This window comes from Rhipicephalus sanguineus, chromosome 1 (assembly GCF_013339695.2).
Source record: "Rhipicephalus sanguineus isolate Rsan-2018 chromosome 1, BIME_Rsan_1.4, whole genome shotgun sequence".
NCBI lineage: Eukaryota > Metazoa > Arthropoda > Arachnida > Ixodida > Ixodidae > Rhipicephalus > Rhipicephalus sanguineus.
The window spans coordinates 65,438,469-65,455,992 of record NC_051176.1 but is presented as its reverse complement, the minus strand read 5'-3'; the positions used below and the strand labels follow the sequence as shown (position 1 = coordinate 65,455,992).

Genomic DNA, 17,524 nt, shown 5'->3' with positions numbered 1-17,524 from the left:
TGTGATTGCAGTGTCTTTGTAGCAGCCTGCATAGAAAAAACGTTTTAAAAGACCTACTTTGTTACTGTTTTCTGGTATTGTGGCTTTTCAAAGCCTGCCTTTTTCCAGTAGGTGAGCATTCTTGTGTGATCATCACTCGTGCCTAAGGCTTGCCACATCATGCATGTCAAAGGGCCTTGAACATTATTATGTGTTTGGCTTACCAGGTCTTGCTTGACTCCACCTTTATTCCACAGCTCCTCGTTGCACGATTGGTCCTTGTCACCTACTTGTTTAAACAGCAGTGTAGCCTGCATAGTTACAGAATACGGTGGTGTTTCTGCTTTACTGTCTCCATCTGAGTTTGTTATAGGACTGAACATAGTGACTTCAGCACCGTTATGGGACTGAACGTGGTTACTATTCATGACAGCATTAGTGAAAGTTTTGAGCACCTGTAATTTATGTGGCCCCTTATAGTTGTTAATTATGTTAAACTCAGAAGGGCCTGATAATAGCTCAGTGCGCTTGATACTAACCAGCTTCGTACGTTCTGAATGTTGGGTTAAACATGTGGTTTGAGAAGCTCTGCAGAAATTCTGATTTGTGCATTATCATAACAGATGCGAAAGTTTTACGAGGATGAGTTCCACAAGAAGCAGCAGCGTCAGTCGGCAGAGCTGGAAATGAGGCGCCACAATGACAACTGTTGTGAGTTGTATTTTCCCTTGCACACCGGTTTGAGTGAAGACTGTTAGACTGCAGAAATTCTGATTTGTGCATTATGGGGCATAACAGATGCATTTTCTCTCGATCTGGTGGGGGAAGGGGGTGGTCTGTTTTTAGGGTCGATTTTTTCGCGAAATCCAGTCCAAAAATGTGTAATTTTTTTATTGCTGAAATAAATTTCCACAAGAAAAAAATTGCTAAAAATTTTTTTCGTGCGTAAAGACAAAAAAATCAGTTTTGTTGTTACATACACAGTATGGTTTATTTGTAGTAAAATCAAGGAATCCTAAAAAAAAGCTTCACATTTTTTTAGAATACAAATTTTGCATTGCATTAAAAATCACAGACATGCAAAAATAAGCGCACCAGAGTACATTTCCGGTTGAAAACGTTCGTGCTCTAACACTAAAAATTTTTCCTGTGATGTCTTTGAAGCATGGCTCGCCGCGTACGCGTTTCAGATTCGCTCCTGGATCTTCGGAGCACGTAAAAAAATCCTCGTCGACGAACTGAAATCCAATACAATTCTGTGCTTGGGGAATAGTCCGCTCGGAAGAATCGTTGCTCAATCACCGGCAGCAGCGCAACCAGCGCGCGCTTTCATAGCGTAAGCGACTGCGTCAGTGAGCGCACGGAAGACTATGGTTGTGCGCCCGTCCGGAAACAAAACGAGTGAAAAACTACAGTAATACTTGTCTTATCCAAAGCGTAGTTAGTTCCGAGACCCCAAAACAGGCCATACGGCGGCGTCGTTTGGTAATTTAGCGCCGCACGGAAACAGATTCGCGCGCCGGGGAGCAATAAACGAGAGAGTAACAAGCGGTCACCCTTTGGAGATTAGAAACCAATACAGCCAAGCTTTGCGGGCGCGAGAAGCAAACCACCTGAGACGAGAAACCACCGCGTGCGCACCTGATGCGAGGCTACAGCCGCCGCGCCTCTTTGGAAAGCAAAAAAAAAAAAAGACGGAGAACATTGGCGCATTAAAAAAATTACCGTATTCCCGAGCGTGGCACACATTCCAAGCAAGAGAAATGGAGAGGCGCGCTTTTGAAACCAACCGCGCCGCGGGCGCTCTGTTGCGCAAGCGAAGCCAGCGCGCGGCGCGCCATGCGAAGCATAAAAAAAGCAACAACGGAGAGACATCGGCGGAAAAACATTGCACGTATTCCCAGCGTATATTTCATAAATTGCAACTTGTTCAATAGCAGCTGCATTTGCAGTGATTATGACGTTCTTGACCTGCATTTTACGTCAAGAAATGCAGGTGAAGGCAGCTATTGAAACTCAACTTTCAAAACCTTGGCTTTCCTACAAGTGTGCATTTCACAAGCCACATTCTGATATGCAACATTTGGCAGTAAAGCTTGTTCCTATAGTTCTGCCCTATTTTTTTCTTTCCTGTAACAAAGCTTCTCAGTGATCGCAGTGGATCTTTTTGCCACAGGCCATCACAAAAGTCTCCAATCCCACTCGACCGATACGAGAACTCTTTCGAGCCAACCGTGAGTCGAACATACCGACCATCTGAGCCGAAAACCCTGGCGAAGGTGTTATACAACTTTTTTGCCCAATCCCCCAAGTGAGTGGTCTTACGTTTTAAATTTGTGATGGTTATTGTGTTGTGTGGTTTTTACCAATGCTAACAGTATTTTTTAGAAGATTATGTGCACTAAGATATTCTTCTGAAAATATATATTGTTCTTCATTTATGTAATACATAAATAGTATTATGCAGTGTACCACGAAATTTCTTGTCACATCCTCATGGTATTGGCAGTGCATCTCAAAAAAAGCAGTAGTGTGCGTGCGTGTGTGTGTATGTATGTATGAGAGAGAGAGAGAGACAGAAAGAGACTTAACAAGCCATGGCAGGAGAAGCTGACGAGGAAGAAGTGCTCGTGCAATAGAATAAAAGTATGGCATATGAGCCGTGGCACATCACTCATTCACAGTGTCACACGCACACACACACACACATCTTGTTTGCTATGGAGAGTAAGCTGACCAGCCTGTGATTTTTCAAGTCCTTGACGTCCCCTTTCTTATGGATTCAGATTATGTTGGCATCCTTCCAAGATTCTGATGCCCGCACCGTCCAAAGACATGTCGTATACAGGGTGACCAGTTTTTCTAGTACAGTTTGTCCACCGTCTTTCAACAGATTTGATGTTACCTGATCCTCACCAGCGGTTTTGCCTCTTTGCATTCCCTCCAAGGCTTTCTTTACTTCCCCTGTCTTTCCCCAGCTACGGTACAGATCTCCGTAGAACTCCTCAGCTATTTTAACTATTTTATCCATATTGGTAATGAAGTTGCCTTCCTTGTCTCATAGTGAATACGTGGGTTTTTTTTTTTCCTGTGCACAGTTTTCTCTTCACCCACCGCATTTAGGCTTGGTCCATTCTTTAGAGCATGTCCAATTCTCTCCATATTATACCTTCTTATGTCGGCTTCCTTACGCCTATTGATTAACTTCGAAAGCTCGGCCAGTTCTATTTTGTCTGTTGGGTTTGAGCCTTTTATGCTTTGATGTTTAATGAGGTTTTTCGTCTCCCGGGAGAGCTTGCCAGTGTCCTGTCTGACGACTGTACCTCCGACTTCTGTGGCACACTCCGTTATGATATTTGTCAGATTATCATTCAGTTCATCAACGCTGAGGTCGGCTTCCTCGGTTAAAGCAGAGTATCTGTTCTAGAGCGAGATCCAGAATTCCTGTACTTTTTCTCTTAGCGCTAAATCATTGATTAGCTTCTTGTGTACCAGTTTATTTCATTCCTTCCTCAAGTCTAGGCGAATTCTAGACCCTTACCATCCTATGGTAACTAACACCGTGCTTGGTCAAAGGTACGATTTATTACAAAGGTAATAGCTAATAAAATTTGGGCCACCTTAGAATTCAATCATCCAAAGGACCAAGCAGGATTTCATGCAGGCTGCTCGACAATAGACCATATCGCATTCAATAAGCTAATAGAGAAATGCGCGGAATAGAACCAGCCCCTGTATTAGCTTTCATAGATTATGAAAGGCATTTGATTCGGTGAAATATTACAGTCATGCAAGCACGCGGAATCAGGTCATGGACGAACCATGTACAGCATACTGGAAGAAATCTACATGTTCACAACCACCATAGTCCTCCATAAAGAAATGATTAAATTCCAATAAAGAAGTGTGTAAGGCAGGAAGACTTTCCCCAATCTTGACCACAGCTTACAGGAGGTTTTTGGGGCTTAGATTGGGAAAAGTTAGGGATACGAGTAATGGAGCACACCTTAGTAACCTGCGTTTCGAGCTGCTGATGAGTAACACAGGAGACGAATTGGAAGTTATGTTCTAAATTGGACAAGGAAAGCGAATGAGGTCTGAAAATTAATTGCAGAAAACTGAAGTAACGTTCAACAGTTAAGAAGAGAACAACGCTTTACGATAGGCAGCGAGACACTGGAAGTGGTACAGGAATAGCATTAGGACATGTATGACCACGGAGCTGAACCAGAGACTAAGTAGCTAGAAGAATAAAAATGGGGTGGAGCGCCTTGGCAGGTATTCTCAAATCATGAATAACAGTTTACCACTATCCCTCAAGAAATAAAGCATATAAAGCTGATCTTACTGGTACTTACCTACTGGGCAGAAACCTGGAGGCTTACAAAAAGGGTTCAACTTAAATTGAGGACACGCCGCGAGCCATGGAAAGAAAAATGATAGGTGTAACCTGTGAAGGGACAAAAAGAGACAGAGTTTCGCTTGGGTCAGGGAAGAAACGTGTTAAGGAGACAGTTCTTTACTGAAGTCTGGAAAAATGACTCTTGGTGCCCCACACAGCAAAAAAGCCAAGATGCACATGATACCTATCACGTGACCTTTACTGGTGTACGCGGTTAATTGTCTCTAGATTAGTGTTGAAATGCAGCACACTTTTTTATTACAATCTTGTCTAACTTAAAATGTGCAGCTATACCTTCGTTTGTACTGAGCAGAACAGTGGTGCCACGTTCGCTTGATGTATGATCTGATGCTCATGAGCAGCCGCATGAAAGTCGTTAGCTTAAAGGTCCCTGCACCTGCCGACAAGTTAGAGAAGTACGAGGAGTGCCTGGCTCGCGAGGCAGTAAAAGGACTTCACGGGGCAACGAGCGTTCGGGAAACTTTTTCTACCTGCTTTTTATATTAAAGAACAGTTGAAAACGTCAAAATGAAGCTGGTTAACCATAGTTGCACTCATTCTTGCGAAAGAAGAATGTTGAGAGTAATGAATATTTTGCGAGGAAAACTATTGGCATCACTGATTTCTCAGCATTGCTGAAGGAGGGACTGGAACTTTTTTTAGCGGCTTCTCAGATCGAAAAATTCTGCTTACAAAATGTCCACGCTCTTTTGTAATTAACCGCTGCAGGTTGAACCACTACTGAGGGGGAGCTTTTTGTTGTGCCGTAAAAAACTGGGTTAAGAAAAATCGGTTGTCAGTCCCTTTCAGGACATCTTAGTCAAAACCAAGAAGAAGAAATGGGCATGGGCACGTAGCACGTAGGCACGATAACCACTGGTCATTAAGAGTAACTGACTGGATTCCAAGAGAAGGCAAACACGCGAGGGGGAGAGAGGAAGTTAGGTGGGCAGATGAGATTAAGAAGATTGCGGGAATCGCGTGGCCGCAGCAAGCACAGGACCGGATTAATTGGTGAAACATGGGCGAGGCCGTTGCCCTGCAGTGAACGTATCAGGCTGATGATGATGAGGGATAGATCGGCTTAATGGAGGAAGAAAATGCTTTGCATTGTTTTACAAGTCTTTTTCTGTCAAATACTATGATAATGATATTCATTTTTCGTCTACAGCCGTGTGTTCTAATGTGATATAGAGGACCACCATTCCTTATTGCTTTCAGTATTTGTGCCAAAATTTTCTGAACACTCTTATTCAGCTGCTTCAAGATCTTTGAATTTATACTCAAGTGTTCACAATACACTTATACAATAACAATAATCATGAGACGAAAATTGTGAGGTTCTATTTAATTTTATCCTACTCCATAGCTAGGTGTTTATTATGCAGGGTTTGTAGCAGTCCTTGAATATCCTCTAGCATTTCGCCTCCATCAAAATGTGACAGCCGCGCCGGGATTGAACCCACATCTTTCGGGTCAGCAGCCAAGCACTATAACTACTGCAGTGGTTTATTCTTTTGTGTGAAGAGCCTGATTGATGGCTGCTCTGTGACTCGAGGTCTTGTTTCCTTGTTTACATTACACTAGCATTTTGTATTTGCACACTAATTAGAACATGCACCAAAAAGTAAGACTGTACTGCTCCAAGTAATCCCAAACTCTGTTTTGTCTGCTCCAAGCCTGCTCCAAAACACAGCTCCTTCTGCTCCAAGCCTGCTTCGGATCTACTCCAAATCAGCTTTTTTTCCTGCTCCTAAAATTGATCCAAATTCTGTACTGACTCGACCACCACTGGGCTATTTTTGGTGCCTTATATTCATTTAATATGTTGAACTCCATCATGAATCATCATCGTGCCATTCTGGCTTCTGTAACACAACAGTGCGAATGCCTGCTTGTTACTCCAAAGAGGCATTTCAAGGTAAATTAGTTTTATTACTATTGCGTGTGGCGATATCTTTGAGGGCCACATCTGCACTCAGACTTTTCAAACTCATTATGTTAGCACTTCTTTGGGCACATTTATAGCCCAGCATTCTATATTGTGCTCTTTTGGATCTGTAGAAGAACACAACATTATGTTTGCATTACAATGAAGTGTCCTACTATGGGAAGCTTCACTATCAGATTGTGTGAGGGTGTGGCTCATAAAACCTCAAATATCTGTAATTACCATTGTATGTTTGCCTCGCAGATGTGTTAAGAGAACCACATGGCATATCTAGTGGGTGGAGGGGAAAGCCACCTATTTACTACTGTACTGTGCAGCCAGATTGTTTGCAGTTTGAATCACCTCTACACCTTGACGAATGCAATTCTTGTCTCCATTTTTTTCTTCTCACCTTACTTTCATTCTAATGCCTTTCTTCTGGTGTCACAGTACCCTGGCTTCCACAGCCAAGGCATTAGTGTGGGAACCAATGCTCTGACTAGCTGCCATTGTTCTGCACTGTTGAAGAAAAAGTACCATATGTTCCGTTACTGTTTGTAACATGTGCATTCTTAATGTGTCAGGACTCTCCTCGTGGTAAGACTGGTAGACTAACTCCCAAGTGGCCAGCTTAATTGGCACTCTTGCTTTGCAAATCCTCCCGTATATCCCAGGCGCTCTTTGAGAATGTTGGACCCAGTTCATTCATTAGCGCTGCATACTTTGCTTTGCCTTACTTTAACCATGTTGTCTGTGAACCCTCCTGTTGCTGTCAAGACATTTTTTGGCTTCAGGCATTTGTGTGCACTGCATTGATGGCTTGGTTAAAGTGTGCCTTCTCCTCCTTGGTGACCATGTGGTGGCAGGGAGATCAACCTGCGCAAAGGTGACCTTGTCTACATCCGGCGCAAAGTGGATGCCAACTGGTACGAAGGGGAGCACCACGGCCTCGTTGGCATCTTCCCCGTCAGTTACGTCGAGGTGAGCAGCTACTGGAGAGGAGCAGCATCTCCACAGTGTGGCCCTATGTGTTTACATTTTCATTCAGTGTTACCAGCAGGAAAATTAATATGAGGCTAATTCTGGTTGGGTATTCTCTCTATGCCCCTCTCTGTGCTTTTAATTTTTAGGCAGAGTTGGTGAATAGTGGATGGGCTGTTGGAGGATTATGAGATTTCATTGTACAAGTGAGAAATTCACCCAGCGCACTGAGTTAATGGTACAAGCCGGCTATAGAAAAATTCAAGGTATTGTCATTTATCTGGGCCAATTGTGTGGCAGAAAATGTAGAGTGAAGTTTTCATATTGAGTCTTTTCTCGCTTCGGAATCGCCATGAGCTCGCTTTTCAGCAATCCACAATTAACTAGCATTGAGCAGACGCTGACAAAGTCTGTGACACTGTTTTAATTGGCACATACCTAAATTGTCAGCTGGGGTTTCATGCAATTATTGTTTTTGTATCTCTTGTGGCTTGCCAAGCCTCTCTCTTCCCGTCATCAGACTTGCTTCCATGAGTGTATGCTGAACTGGTGTATATTTCTCTATATTCCTTCAGGATATTGAAGCTCATTTAAAATTGTTTGCTCATACCTATGTTTACAGATGTAGGCATTCTTCTCTGCATAAATACTAGTTTTCAGGTGCCGTTTACTCTACTGCACTTGCCTTAAGCTACTCAATAAAGTGCATTGCTTGAATGGTCACATGACATGGTTTTGTTTGGGGGTAAGTTTTTGACAGTATGTAATTTTGTGCTGGCTACTGTATATGAAGTCTTGTTGGAGTGGTTCAGTGGCATTGGTGTTTGTTGGTAAGCACAAGGCCTCAACTTCAATTCCCTGCCACGGTGGCCACATTTCCATGGGGCCAAAATGTAATGACACCATCTGCTTGAATTTAAGTGCACATTAAAGAGCTCCGGGTGATGTAAATTAATCTGGACTTTCTTGCTATTACACGCCTCATAGTCATATTGTGGTTTTTATACATTAAACCCCAGTTATAGAACTGCAGGTAGCCCAATAAATAATGGGATTGAAGGGGTTGTGTTGTCTCCCATATTTTTAGAACCTCAGTGAAGAGGTCAACATTGTTTGAGTTGCCAAAACAAACTGCTGGGACCACAGCTCCTGTCTCAGTTCTATACAAAATTTTGCATCGGGTTGTGCTTATAATTATCTTTACTGCAGTCATCACAACCACAGGCATTGCACAGTATGTGACACTTCTGATTAAGAAAGGTTGTTCAATATTCATGGCCATATCTGCAGAATTTTCTTGCAAATAAACTTGCAAACTTTCAAAGTGATTTTCACCATAGGGAAGGACTTGTACTAGGCTTGTGCGAATATTTGAGCAGTTGGAATATTTGAACAAATATTACAGTATTCAAATTCGCTTTGAAACGAACTGAAATTATTTTAAATTTTGAAGTATTCGAAATGAACGAATAGACGTATATGAACCACATGTAACCCTCCTGTAAAGGTGGTTTCACTGCAGTGCAGGGGTGCTGTACCGTGAATACAACTTTCCAAGGAAAATCCACACTGTCGCGAAGCCTCACTTCAAGGTTAAATCATCGAAGTACCCTCACATCGATTCATCATTTTTTAAGTTTAAAAGCTCGTTATACCGGCTTATATGCTCTAAGTATAGTAAATTTCAAAACATAACATATTTTACAGGTTATCACTTGCATTCTACCGAAAGTCAAATCCTGCTACTATTCAAAGTTGCTTCCACTTCCCTTTGAACCGAAAAGAACGACATTTGCACATGCTTTGTTTCAATTTTTAAAAATATTATGCAGGTTGTTGGGTCATGACAAATATGCTCATTTTTCTTTTAATATGTGATATATACTATTTGAATTTGATTCGAAATTATTCGACCAAATCACTATTCGCTTAGAACCTAAAATTTACTATTCACTCAAGCCTAGCTTATACGTATGGAGTAGTATTTCAATGTGCACCACCTAAATAAATTGTTGTAACCTCACAGATTTGATTGAATGGCTCTTTTATAGCATAATTAGTTTCATGTAACTAATTTTGTCAAGGCAATATCTTGGTGCTGTGATGAGTTATATCTTAGCACTGTGGGAAAGAGGTAGTGATGTTGGCTAAAATTCGCCAGATTAAAGTTCTGACTTTTAATGTCAAAATGTCCATGTAATTTGTTTGCTTTCTTCGTGCCTTGCAGGTGATCCCCGCTGAAAGTGCACACTTGCAGCCAAAGCGTGCTTTGGAAGGCTTGGCTCGTGCCAAGTTCAATTTCTCGGCCCAAACGCCCGCCGAGCTGTCTCTCTTCAGGGTGCGTGTTGTACATAGTTTGCATCTCTTCTTTTTAAACTCTGCATTTTTGATGTAGGGCTCATAGTCTAGGCTTCATCTAAGCATTCCTTCAGCCTTGGCTTTGCACAATTCCATTTTTGTGCATCTTCTGGGAGACCTTTGGGAGTGCAGAAGTATCAGTATGGGGCTCTTTGTTGTCATGACATCATTAGTTATGCCTCCTTTTTTTACATTTGACAGGGGGAAACAGTGGTGCTGGTGCGGCGAGTCGACTCCAACTGGTATGAGGGCCGCATGGGCACCAAGCGTGGTATCTGTCCTGCTGCATACCTCGAGGTCATATCAGAGCCACAAGAGATAGGTATGTCTGGCAAAGCCTTCTATAGGTAGCTTGCACTTTATGTGATAGAAGCAGCTTTTCACAGTACTGGTACTTCAACATGACAGCTAGAATAGCATTGTCGGCCCAATTCCTTATGCCAAGGTCATTGCTACCTTCTTACCTGCATCGACAAATACACACAATTGCAGGGACTTTCACACTTTCGCTGCATACCGTAGACCAGGGTGACCACCTGTTCCATGACTCATGGGACTGTCCCGCATTGAGGGCTACTGTCCCGCATCATGCAAGAGATATGAAAATATTAAAAAATGTCCTGCATTTCACCCTTTAGTATTAGTAGTCGGCAGCACCTTCAGTTCAGCTGCATCTGTCCCCCCTATTTGATGTTGTGGCAGCTGCAAGCACTCCAAGTTTTTGAAAAATTCAGCTAGTCGCATGCTTCATGGCGGCGACGGATGCTTCTGGCGGCAGTTGCGTGCACCGTCCCACCGTTCCGCCATGTGTTGGCGGCAAGTATGTTTTGAACTTCAACACAGATATGTATTTTAACTTCTGCTCTATTTGCTCTATTACAGCAGGGTGGTTAAGCCTTTTGTTATGCTGTGTGGTGACAATCAGAGAACTGTCGTTAAAGGGACACTAAAGGCAAATAACAATTTATGTCAGAGTGAAAGCCCAATGTATGACAACTTCTAAAACGGCAATATTATCAACAGCAGTGCCCTACTTACCGAGAAATTAAGCTAAATGTATCACATGATGAGCGCCACGAGTGGGACATTTTCGAAGTGACTCGATGACGTAGGGAAGTCGGCCTACAATAAATCACTAGTAATCAAACTAGCAGCAGTAAAAAAAGAACATTGCGAGCAACAAAAGACGTAATAAAATGCTGTTTGTTCGTTTCCGCTTGATTCATGGAAAACAAAACCTCCGTGGCGTTGCCATGGGGAACGGCGCGCGTGGTTCAAACATGGTTCAAAGGTTCCGTTTTCGCCGAACTGTGCCTCGCCCATCTCAGTGATAGCTTCGGGATCGCGTACTGCCGTGCGTGTTTTGCGCTCTCGTGAAAGTCGCTCTGACAGAAGTTCGACAAAATGTCGCATGCGTGTGATATTGCCGGATGCCCGAATGGTGCACAACGCCAGTGCTGCAGCAAGGAAACCGGTGTGTCTTTTCACTGGGTGCTGCGGAATGAACCCTTACGCTCGAAGTGGCTTAGTGTCATGCCATGCGCCAGTGTGCTAAACAGTCAAAACCTCTGCGTGTGTGCTCGCTGCACTTTCGTACTGAGGATTACGAGACCAACCGCAACTTGGTGACGGCTTTGAATGTGCCCATCCGAGCAAGTCTTTGCCGCAGCGCCATTGTTGCTACTGTGGGTCCCGCTACTTCCGCTCGGCTGCTACTAGTGTCGGCGGCCGCGCAGTAAAAGCGGGCAACGTTGGGCACGGCAGCAGTGATGTATGAGAGTCGTATTTTCAGGCGGGAGATTTGAAGCACGCTAACGCGATGCGGACCACTAAAAACGTGATTTTATTTAAAAATAAGCACTTCCTTGGCACAAAAGCAGCACTACGAGGTTTCTGGACCACTATTTCAACAATCAACGTCGACTTAATATTTGCCTTTAGTGTCCCTTTAATCACGAACCGGCACACGCTCTCTTCATCGTCTTCTTCATGTCCTGCTTCACTCCCAGAACACGTGCGCCGATTTGTCTGGCATGAAATGCAATAACTCTGATGGGCGAGTGAATGAATTCAGAGCGATAATGAGAAAAAGAGAAATAGATAGGAAGAAAGGGAAGAAAGAGAAGATAGAAGGCGAGAGTATGAGTAGAGAGAGAGAGAGAGAAATAGAGAGGAATAAAGGGGAGAAAGAGAGAGCAAGCAGAGCCATGTAGAGTATAGCAAGGGGTGGGAAAGGGAAGGGAGGGTGAGGAGGAGGGAAAGGAGGGCAACGTCACCAGGGGTGCAATCGCGGAACAATGCTATTTCCGATTCCAATGCCTTTCGTGCTTTTCACGCTTGGCCAGTGGCCAGAACGATGGTCTGTCAGCGTTATCAATGCGATCAGCCAGCCGCGAGTGGTGGATGATAAGAATGGCATAGAATATGGCATAAGGAATCGTTCCGCGATTGCACCCCAGCCCCGCTGCTTCCTCAGTCTTCGTACCACTAGTACATAGTTGCCCCAGTTTTTTTCCCCCTGTTTCAGAGATGACAAAATATTGCAAGGGAAAATTGCTCGCCAGAAGTTAAAACATAAATTATTGTAGTTAATTTCCCATTGTGCTGTGTCAACCTCCCACCCCCCCACCCCCCACAGCCTGCTCAGCGTGTCCCGCATTTCGCTAGTAGGGAGGTGGTCACTCTGCCATAGCCTTGTCAGTCATGTGTGCTTGATTTCGAAACTTGAATTTTTTCCGTGCTTCTTTCAGCATTGTATACAGAAGCTCATGTGTACTTCTTACAGTGTCAACGACAGTGTCACCCAAGCCACCTGCAAGTCCTGTGTAGTGAGTAGCCATCTGCAATGCATTCACGTACTCACCTTTCATTTACAGCATAGATCGCTTATAACGTAAGTCGCCGGAGTCGCGAATATCCGCACTACAGTGAAAGCTCGTTAATTCACACCTCATTAATTCGAAATTTTGGATAATTCGAAATGGTCGCCGCAGTCCGGTCCGCAGTGCATAGGAGACCATGTGTAAAACGATTCGTTAATTCGAACAGAAATTGCCGCCTCTACGGATAATTCGAAGCGCGCACCGCTGAGCGTCATCATCGTCAAACACTAGTGGAAGCTTTTACGGCCGAACGATGAGTGGCACGACCGGTTTTTTCGAGCTTCAAGTGGCCTCCGAGCAAAGGGCGAGCAAAGTATGGCCTCCAAAATCCAGGGAGCAATTTTTTTTTTTTCCGTAGCCCTCCCGCTATCTCAGCGCCTGGCGCCACTTGTATACGCGGGACCCGCGGGACGCTGAGGAGTCGGCGGAGTAGTCCTAGCAGTCCTAGACCGCACCCGACAGCGTCACTTTGTTCCTCGAGCACGTTGTTCGTTCACGCCGTCAAGCCGTCTTATTCCGCATCGAAGTTGCAAGATGCCGCGGGGAAACTACTGCGCGAAGACTGTCAAGGAGAAGGTGGAGATTTTGTGAGAGGTTGACCAAGGGAACTCGAGCAAATACGAAATTGCGAGGAAGCACGGCATACCTCCGAGCACGTTGTCAACCTACATACGCAACAGGACGGCCATTGAAAACGCCTATGAAGCCGAGGATTTTGGCGGCAGTCGAAAAAGGCTAAGGACAGCGAAGTTCCCGGAACTGGAGTCAGCTTTGATTATCTGGGTTAAAGAAATGAGAGCCCAGAGTATCGCATTGAGCGGCCTATCATCATGGCCAAGGCAGCCGATTTCGCCCTGCGCTTGGACATTGAAGACTTGTCGCCTCCGAGGGATGGTTTCATCGTTTCAGGGAGCGGCACAATCTCGTATTCCACACGTTATCCGGCGAGGCAAAGGAAGTGGACGCCGAAACATGCGCTACTTGGAGAAGCGACACCCTGCAGCAGTACTTGGAGAGCTACTCACCACAGGATGTGTTTAACGCTGACGAGACAGCGTTATTTTCAAGTTGCAGCCAGACAAGACGATCACCTACAAGGGAGACAGCTGTGCCGGCGGCAAGCGCAGCAAAAAGCATGTCACTGTTCTGGTCGCCGCAAATATCACCGGTACGGAAAAGGTCCCCCTTTTTGTGATTGGCAAAGCACTCAAGCCACGGTGCTTCAAAAACATTCGGTCACTGCCGACGGAGTACGCCGCAAACAAGAAGCCTGGATGACAGGTGACCTATTCAGGAAGTGGCTACTGAAATTCGACAGGCGAATGGAACTGGGCAGCAGACGCGTTCTTCTTGTCGTCGACAACTGTTCGGCGCACAAAGTCGACGTTGAGCTGAGAGCAACAAAGTTAGTGTTCCTTCCAGCAAATACGACTGCGGCCCTACAGCCAATGGACCAGGGTGCGATAAGGAACATCAAGTGCTTTTATAGGCGTCACATGCTGAGAGAATGATTTTGTGCGCGGGCGACAGGAAGGACTTCGGCATTACGCTGCTCACTGCCATGCACATGTTGGTGCGCGCATGGGAACAGGTGACCGCGACCACAATCGCAAAACTGTTTCCGCCACAGTGGATTTGCAGCTGGAAGTGCGCAGGATAGTTGTGACGTCGACGTGGACGGGGCTGAGGAGCTCATGCCAGTGGCATTGCGCGACACTCTTCGGGCGTACGTTTTGCCGATTATGTTGAAGTTGACACCGGTGCATCGGTGTGTGGTGCCCTGACTGATGAGGACATTATCGCTCAAGTAGCCGGTGCGCAGCCTGTTGCTGAAGAGCCAGAAGGTGAGGAAGATGAAGATGACGAAGCGCCTGTGCGCCCGTCAGCTTCTGCGGTGATGGAGGCACTTAATGTGGCGCGTCTCTTCTTGAGCTGTGAAGAGGGTGAAGAGGATTCCCTGCGCCGCGTCCGCACGTTGGAACAGAGAGCCGCAGCTGTGGCATTCAGAGAAAAGAAGCAGATGGTCATCACCGACTTTTTTGGCCAATAAATATTTTTCGTGCCCCCACCCCCGAAATCCACCCATTTTTGCTCACTTTCATTATTTCGAATTTTGTTTAATTCGAAATTGCTCAGCGTTCCCGTGGAATTCGAATTAACGAGCTTTTACTGTATAAGCGGTACCGCACTATAACCAAAACAACCTTCTTCAAATGCTGCACTTGCGCAAAACATGACCAACAGGCATGCACGCGATTCCAACTATCGAGGCATGCGACTGGGACGTAAGTTTGCATCTGGTTACATTTGAAAATGTTGAACGGTTAGCGTCCGCGGACCTGCGGTGCCGACATAACGAACGCGGAAAAAATTCACCGTCACGGGAAGTCGCCGCGGTAACACACTGCGCGTGCGCGATGTCGAAAACGGTGGCGACCACAAACCACCGCTTGAGTGTTTAACACGCACGCCCGCATTTTTGTTAAAGATGTAAGTCACCCCTTCTAAATGCACCAACTGCAAAATGTTTCATTGACTCGGCACCAAACCGCAACTTCTGTAGTCCGCGGCCGCCGACATGGCAGCTAGCGCTTGTTAGGCCTAGCGTGCGCGTTGCAACTTGGCATGCCGTCGCGAGAAGCTTGCCCTAGACAACACGGAGATTGGACGTAGAAGAGATCGCGCTCGCGAGCTAAACCGAGGGCATCACGCGTGAAATGAAGTTTCGGTTAGCGGTCGGGAGAACAGCCACGGCAACTATCCTGAAAAAGCCTTTCAAACTTGTAAGTCCGCCTGTTGGTGGCAAAGGCGAAAGCTCAATCGTGTCTCAAAGCATTGTTCTTGCGGGGGAAATCGAGGTTGCATGCGTGATATCTGCGCTCTACGACGAAGCAACTATTTTCTCGACGGAGACAGACAACGGTAACGCGCTCTTGATGCGGAAGTGGGCGCCTGTACATAGCGGAACGCGCATGTCAAGCGGCCAAAGGGGCCAAAGGCTTCTCCGTCGGCCACGCAACCGCTCCCCCTCCTCTCTCTGCTGAGAAGCACGCTCACTCCCTCGCATCTCTGAGAACGTTCCGGCAGCCACATTATAGCCGGTCTTTCATCTCGGGGGACTGCACAATAAGCGGTATGCGTATACATGGAGTTCTATGGGAGGGTAAACGGGAGTCAGAAAAAACCGCATTATAGCCGGCACTGCACTGTAAGCGGTTACGTTATAAGTGGTCTGAGCTGTATTTATTTATTTTTTCACGGCAGTCCCTGAAGGCGTGGACTTCTTAAAGCTTTGCTACATTTTACTGCCATTGATTTTATTGGAAGAGCTTTCTGCTCTTCCTCTTAATGTGTGCAAATAGATTATGTGAGCTTCGCTGCCAAAATCTTCACTGATATATAGTGTAAGCGCCAGACTTTCAGCCATTCTGTTTATCATCACGGTGACAAATACTGAAATTAGAAGTTTTCAGCTGACTTCGTTACAATGCAAAACATTCTTTTTTTTCTTTCAGTTTTTCTGGTGTAAAAAAAAAAAGTTATATAGCCAGAGTGCTTGGTTATAACAGTGGGCAGTGCAGATGATTGGAATGTAGGAAAGACACACAGAAAAGGACAAGGCATGGCATGTGTGCCTTTTTACTTTATGTCCATGTCTTTAGTACTTGTCACTGTTTTCATGTAAGCATAATAGGAGAAGATATCAGAAAGTAAAACTGTGTCTATGGAAAATCTTGTGCATAGTTACTGTAGTGCAGAGACTTCTTCTGTGGTGTTTTGAGCAGTTCGTTTTCTTAATGTGTTTGAGCTGCAGTGGTGTTGCACGAACTTTTTGTTTCTTGCTCTCTGGAAATGATGTGTGCAGTAGTACGGCAGGTACTACTGCAGTAATACAGCAGGGGGGGAGGGGAAGGAATTTTGATAAATATGTGCACTAAGCAAATGAAAAAAACTGGATGCCAGCACTATAATAAAGAATGAGCACCATTCTTTATTATAGTGCTTTTTTTTATACAATGACAATGCATCTGGCCCCTCTGAGATGATAAGCATGTGCTTATCATCTGCCAGTCATGCTTGGCACTCGGAACACACACGCGGTGTGATAGTGCCAGCCAGAGCAAGATTCTAGCGCTATGGTGACGCCGGCTGAAAGCACAGATTCACCTTGTGACAGTCAAGGCTTGTCGGAGTTCGACTGGGCCGAAAGCCACTGTTCCGCTGTTCGTGTTTCTTTCCATCGCGATAGTGCATGCTTGGTGAATAAACTTGTTATATCTATGTGTATTGTTGGTAAAAACCAACTATAGAAGTCATGCAGGAGATATATTAGAACATGCAAGAAATAACATACTTAATAAACTGTAATGTGCCTCTTAAAGGGGCCCTGCAACACCTTTCTTAGTTATATTGGAATAGTCTCATTATTGACGTATGACTCTTCACGAGTCATATGCCGCAAAAATTTTTCGAATCCGTCAAGTCTAAGTGGTGTTACCAAATTATAGAGATCACGTTCCGCAGCTTTCTCCCTCAACTCAACGCCGCGAGCGCGCGGAAAGCTAGGCAGTGAGTCGAGGGAGGCAGCGCAGAGGAGCGAGGCTCCGCCCAAGAGCGCCGGCGGAGTTTTTTTTCTTCATTTTTTTCTCTCTGACGTCTGGGCGCAACCACGTGGTCTGTGCCGCCACTTCGGTCGGCTTGCGTCGTTCTCGTCGAGCGGAGCCGATCGCACTGTTTATCGCGCGTGCTTGAAAACTGCGCGTCGTTTGGTAATGTTGGGTGTGCACCCGAACGCCGTAGTGTTTTCATCATCGCTCTGCCAACCATGGAAGAAAACCTGCGCGCATATCGTTTGGAACGATGACAGCTGAGACGTTTCGGCCATACTCCGATACACCGCTCGTAAGACGGCACTGCAGACGACCCCGAAGCGCCGCCATTACCGGACGCCAGCTTGTTATCGGAGACACGCTGCGCCCGTGCCTCGGTCGG

At 45.4% G+C, this 17,524-nt stretch overlaps 1 protein-coding gene across 2 annotated transcripts in view; it reads left to right on the top strand.

The window, feature by feature from the left end:
• Positions 1-17,524, top strand: part of LOC119392405 (sorbin and SH3 domain-containing protein 2-like) — a 231,434-nt gene that overhangs the window by 163,887 nt on the left and 50,023 nt on the right. The gene's annotated exons all lie outside the window — the stretch shown is intronic.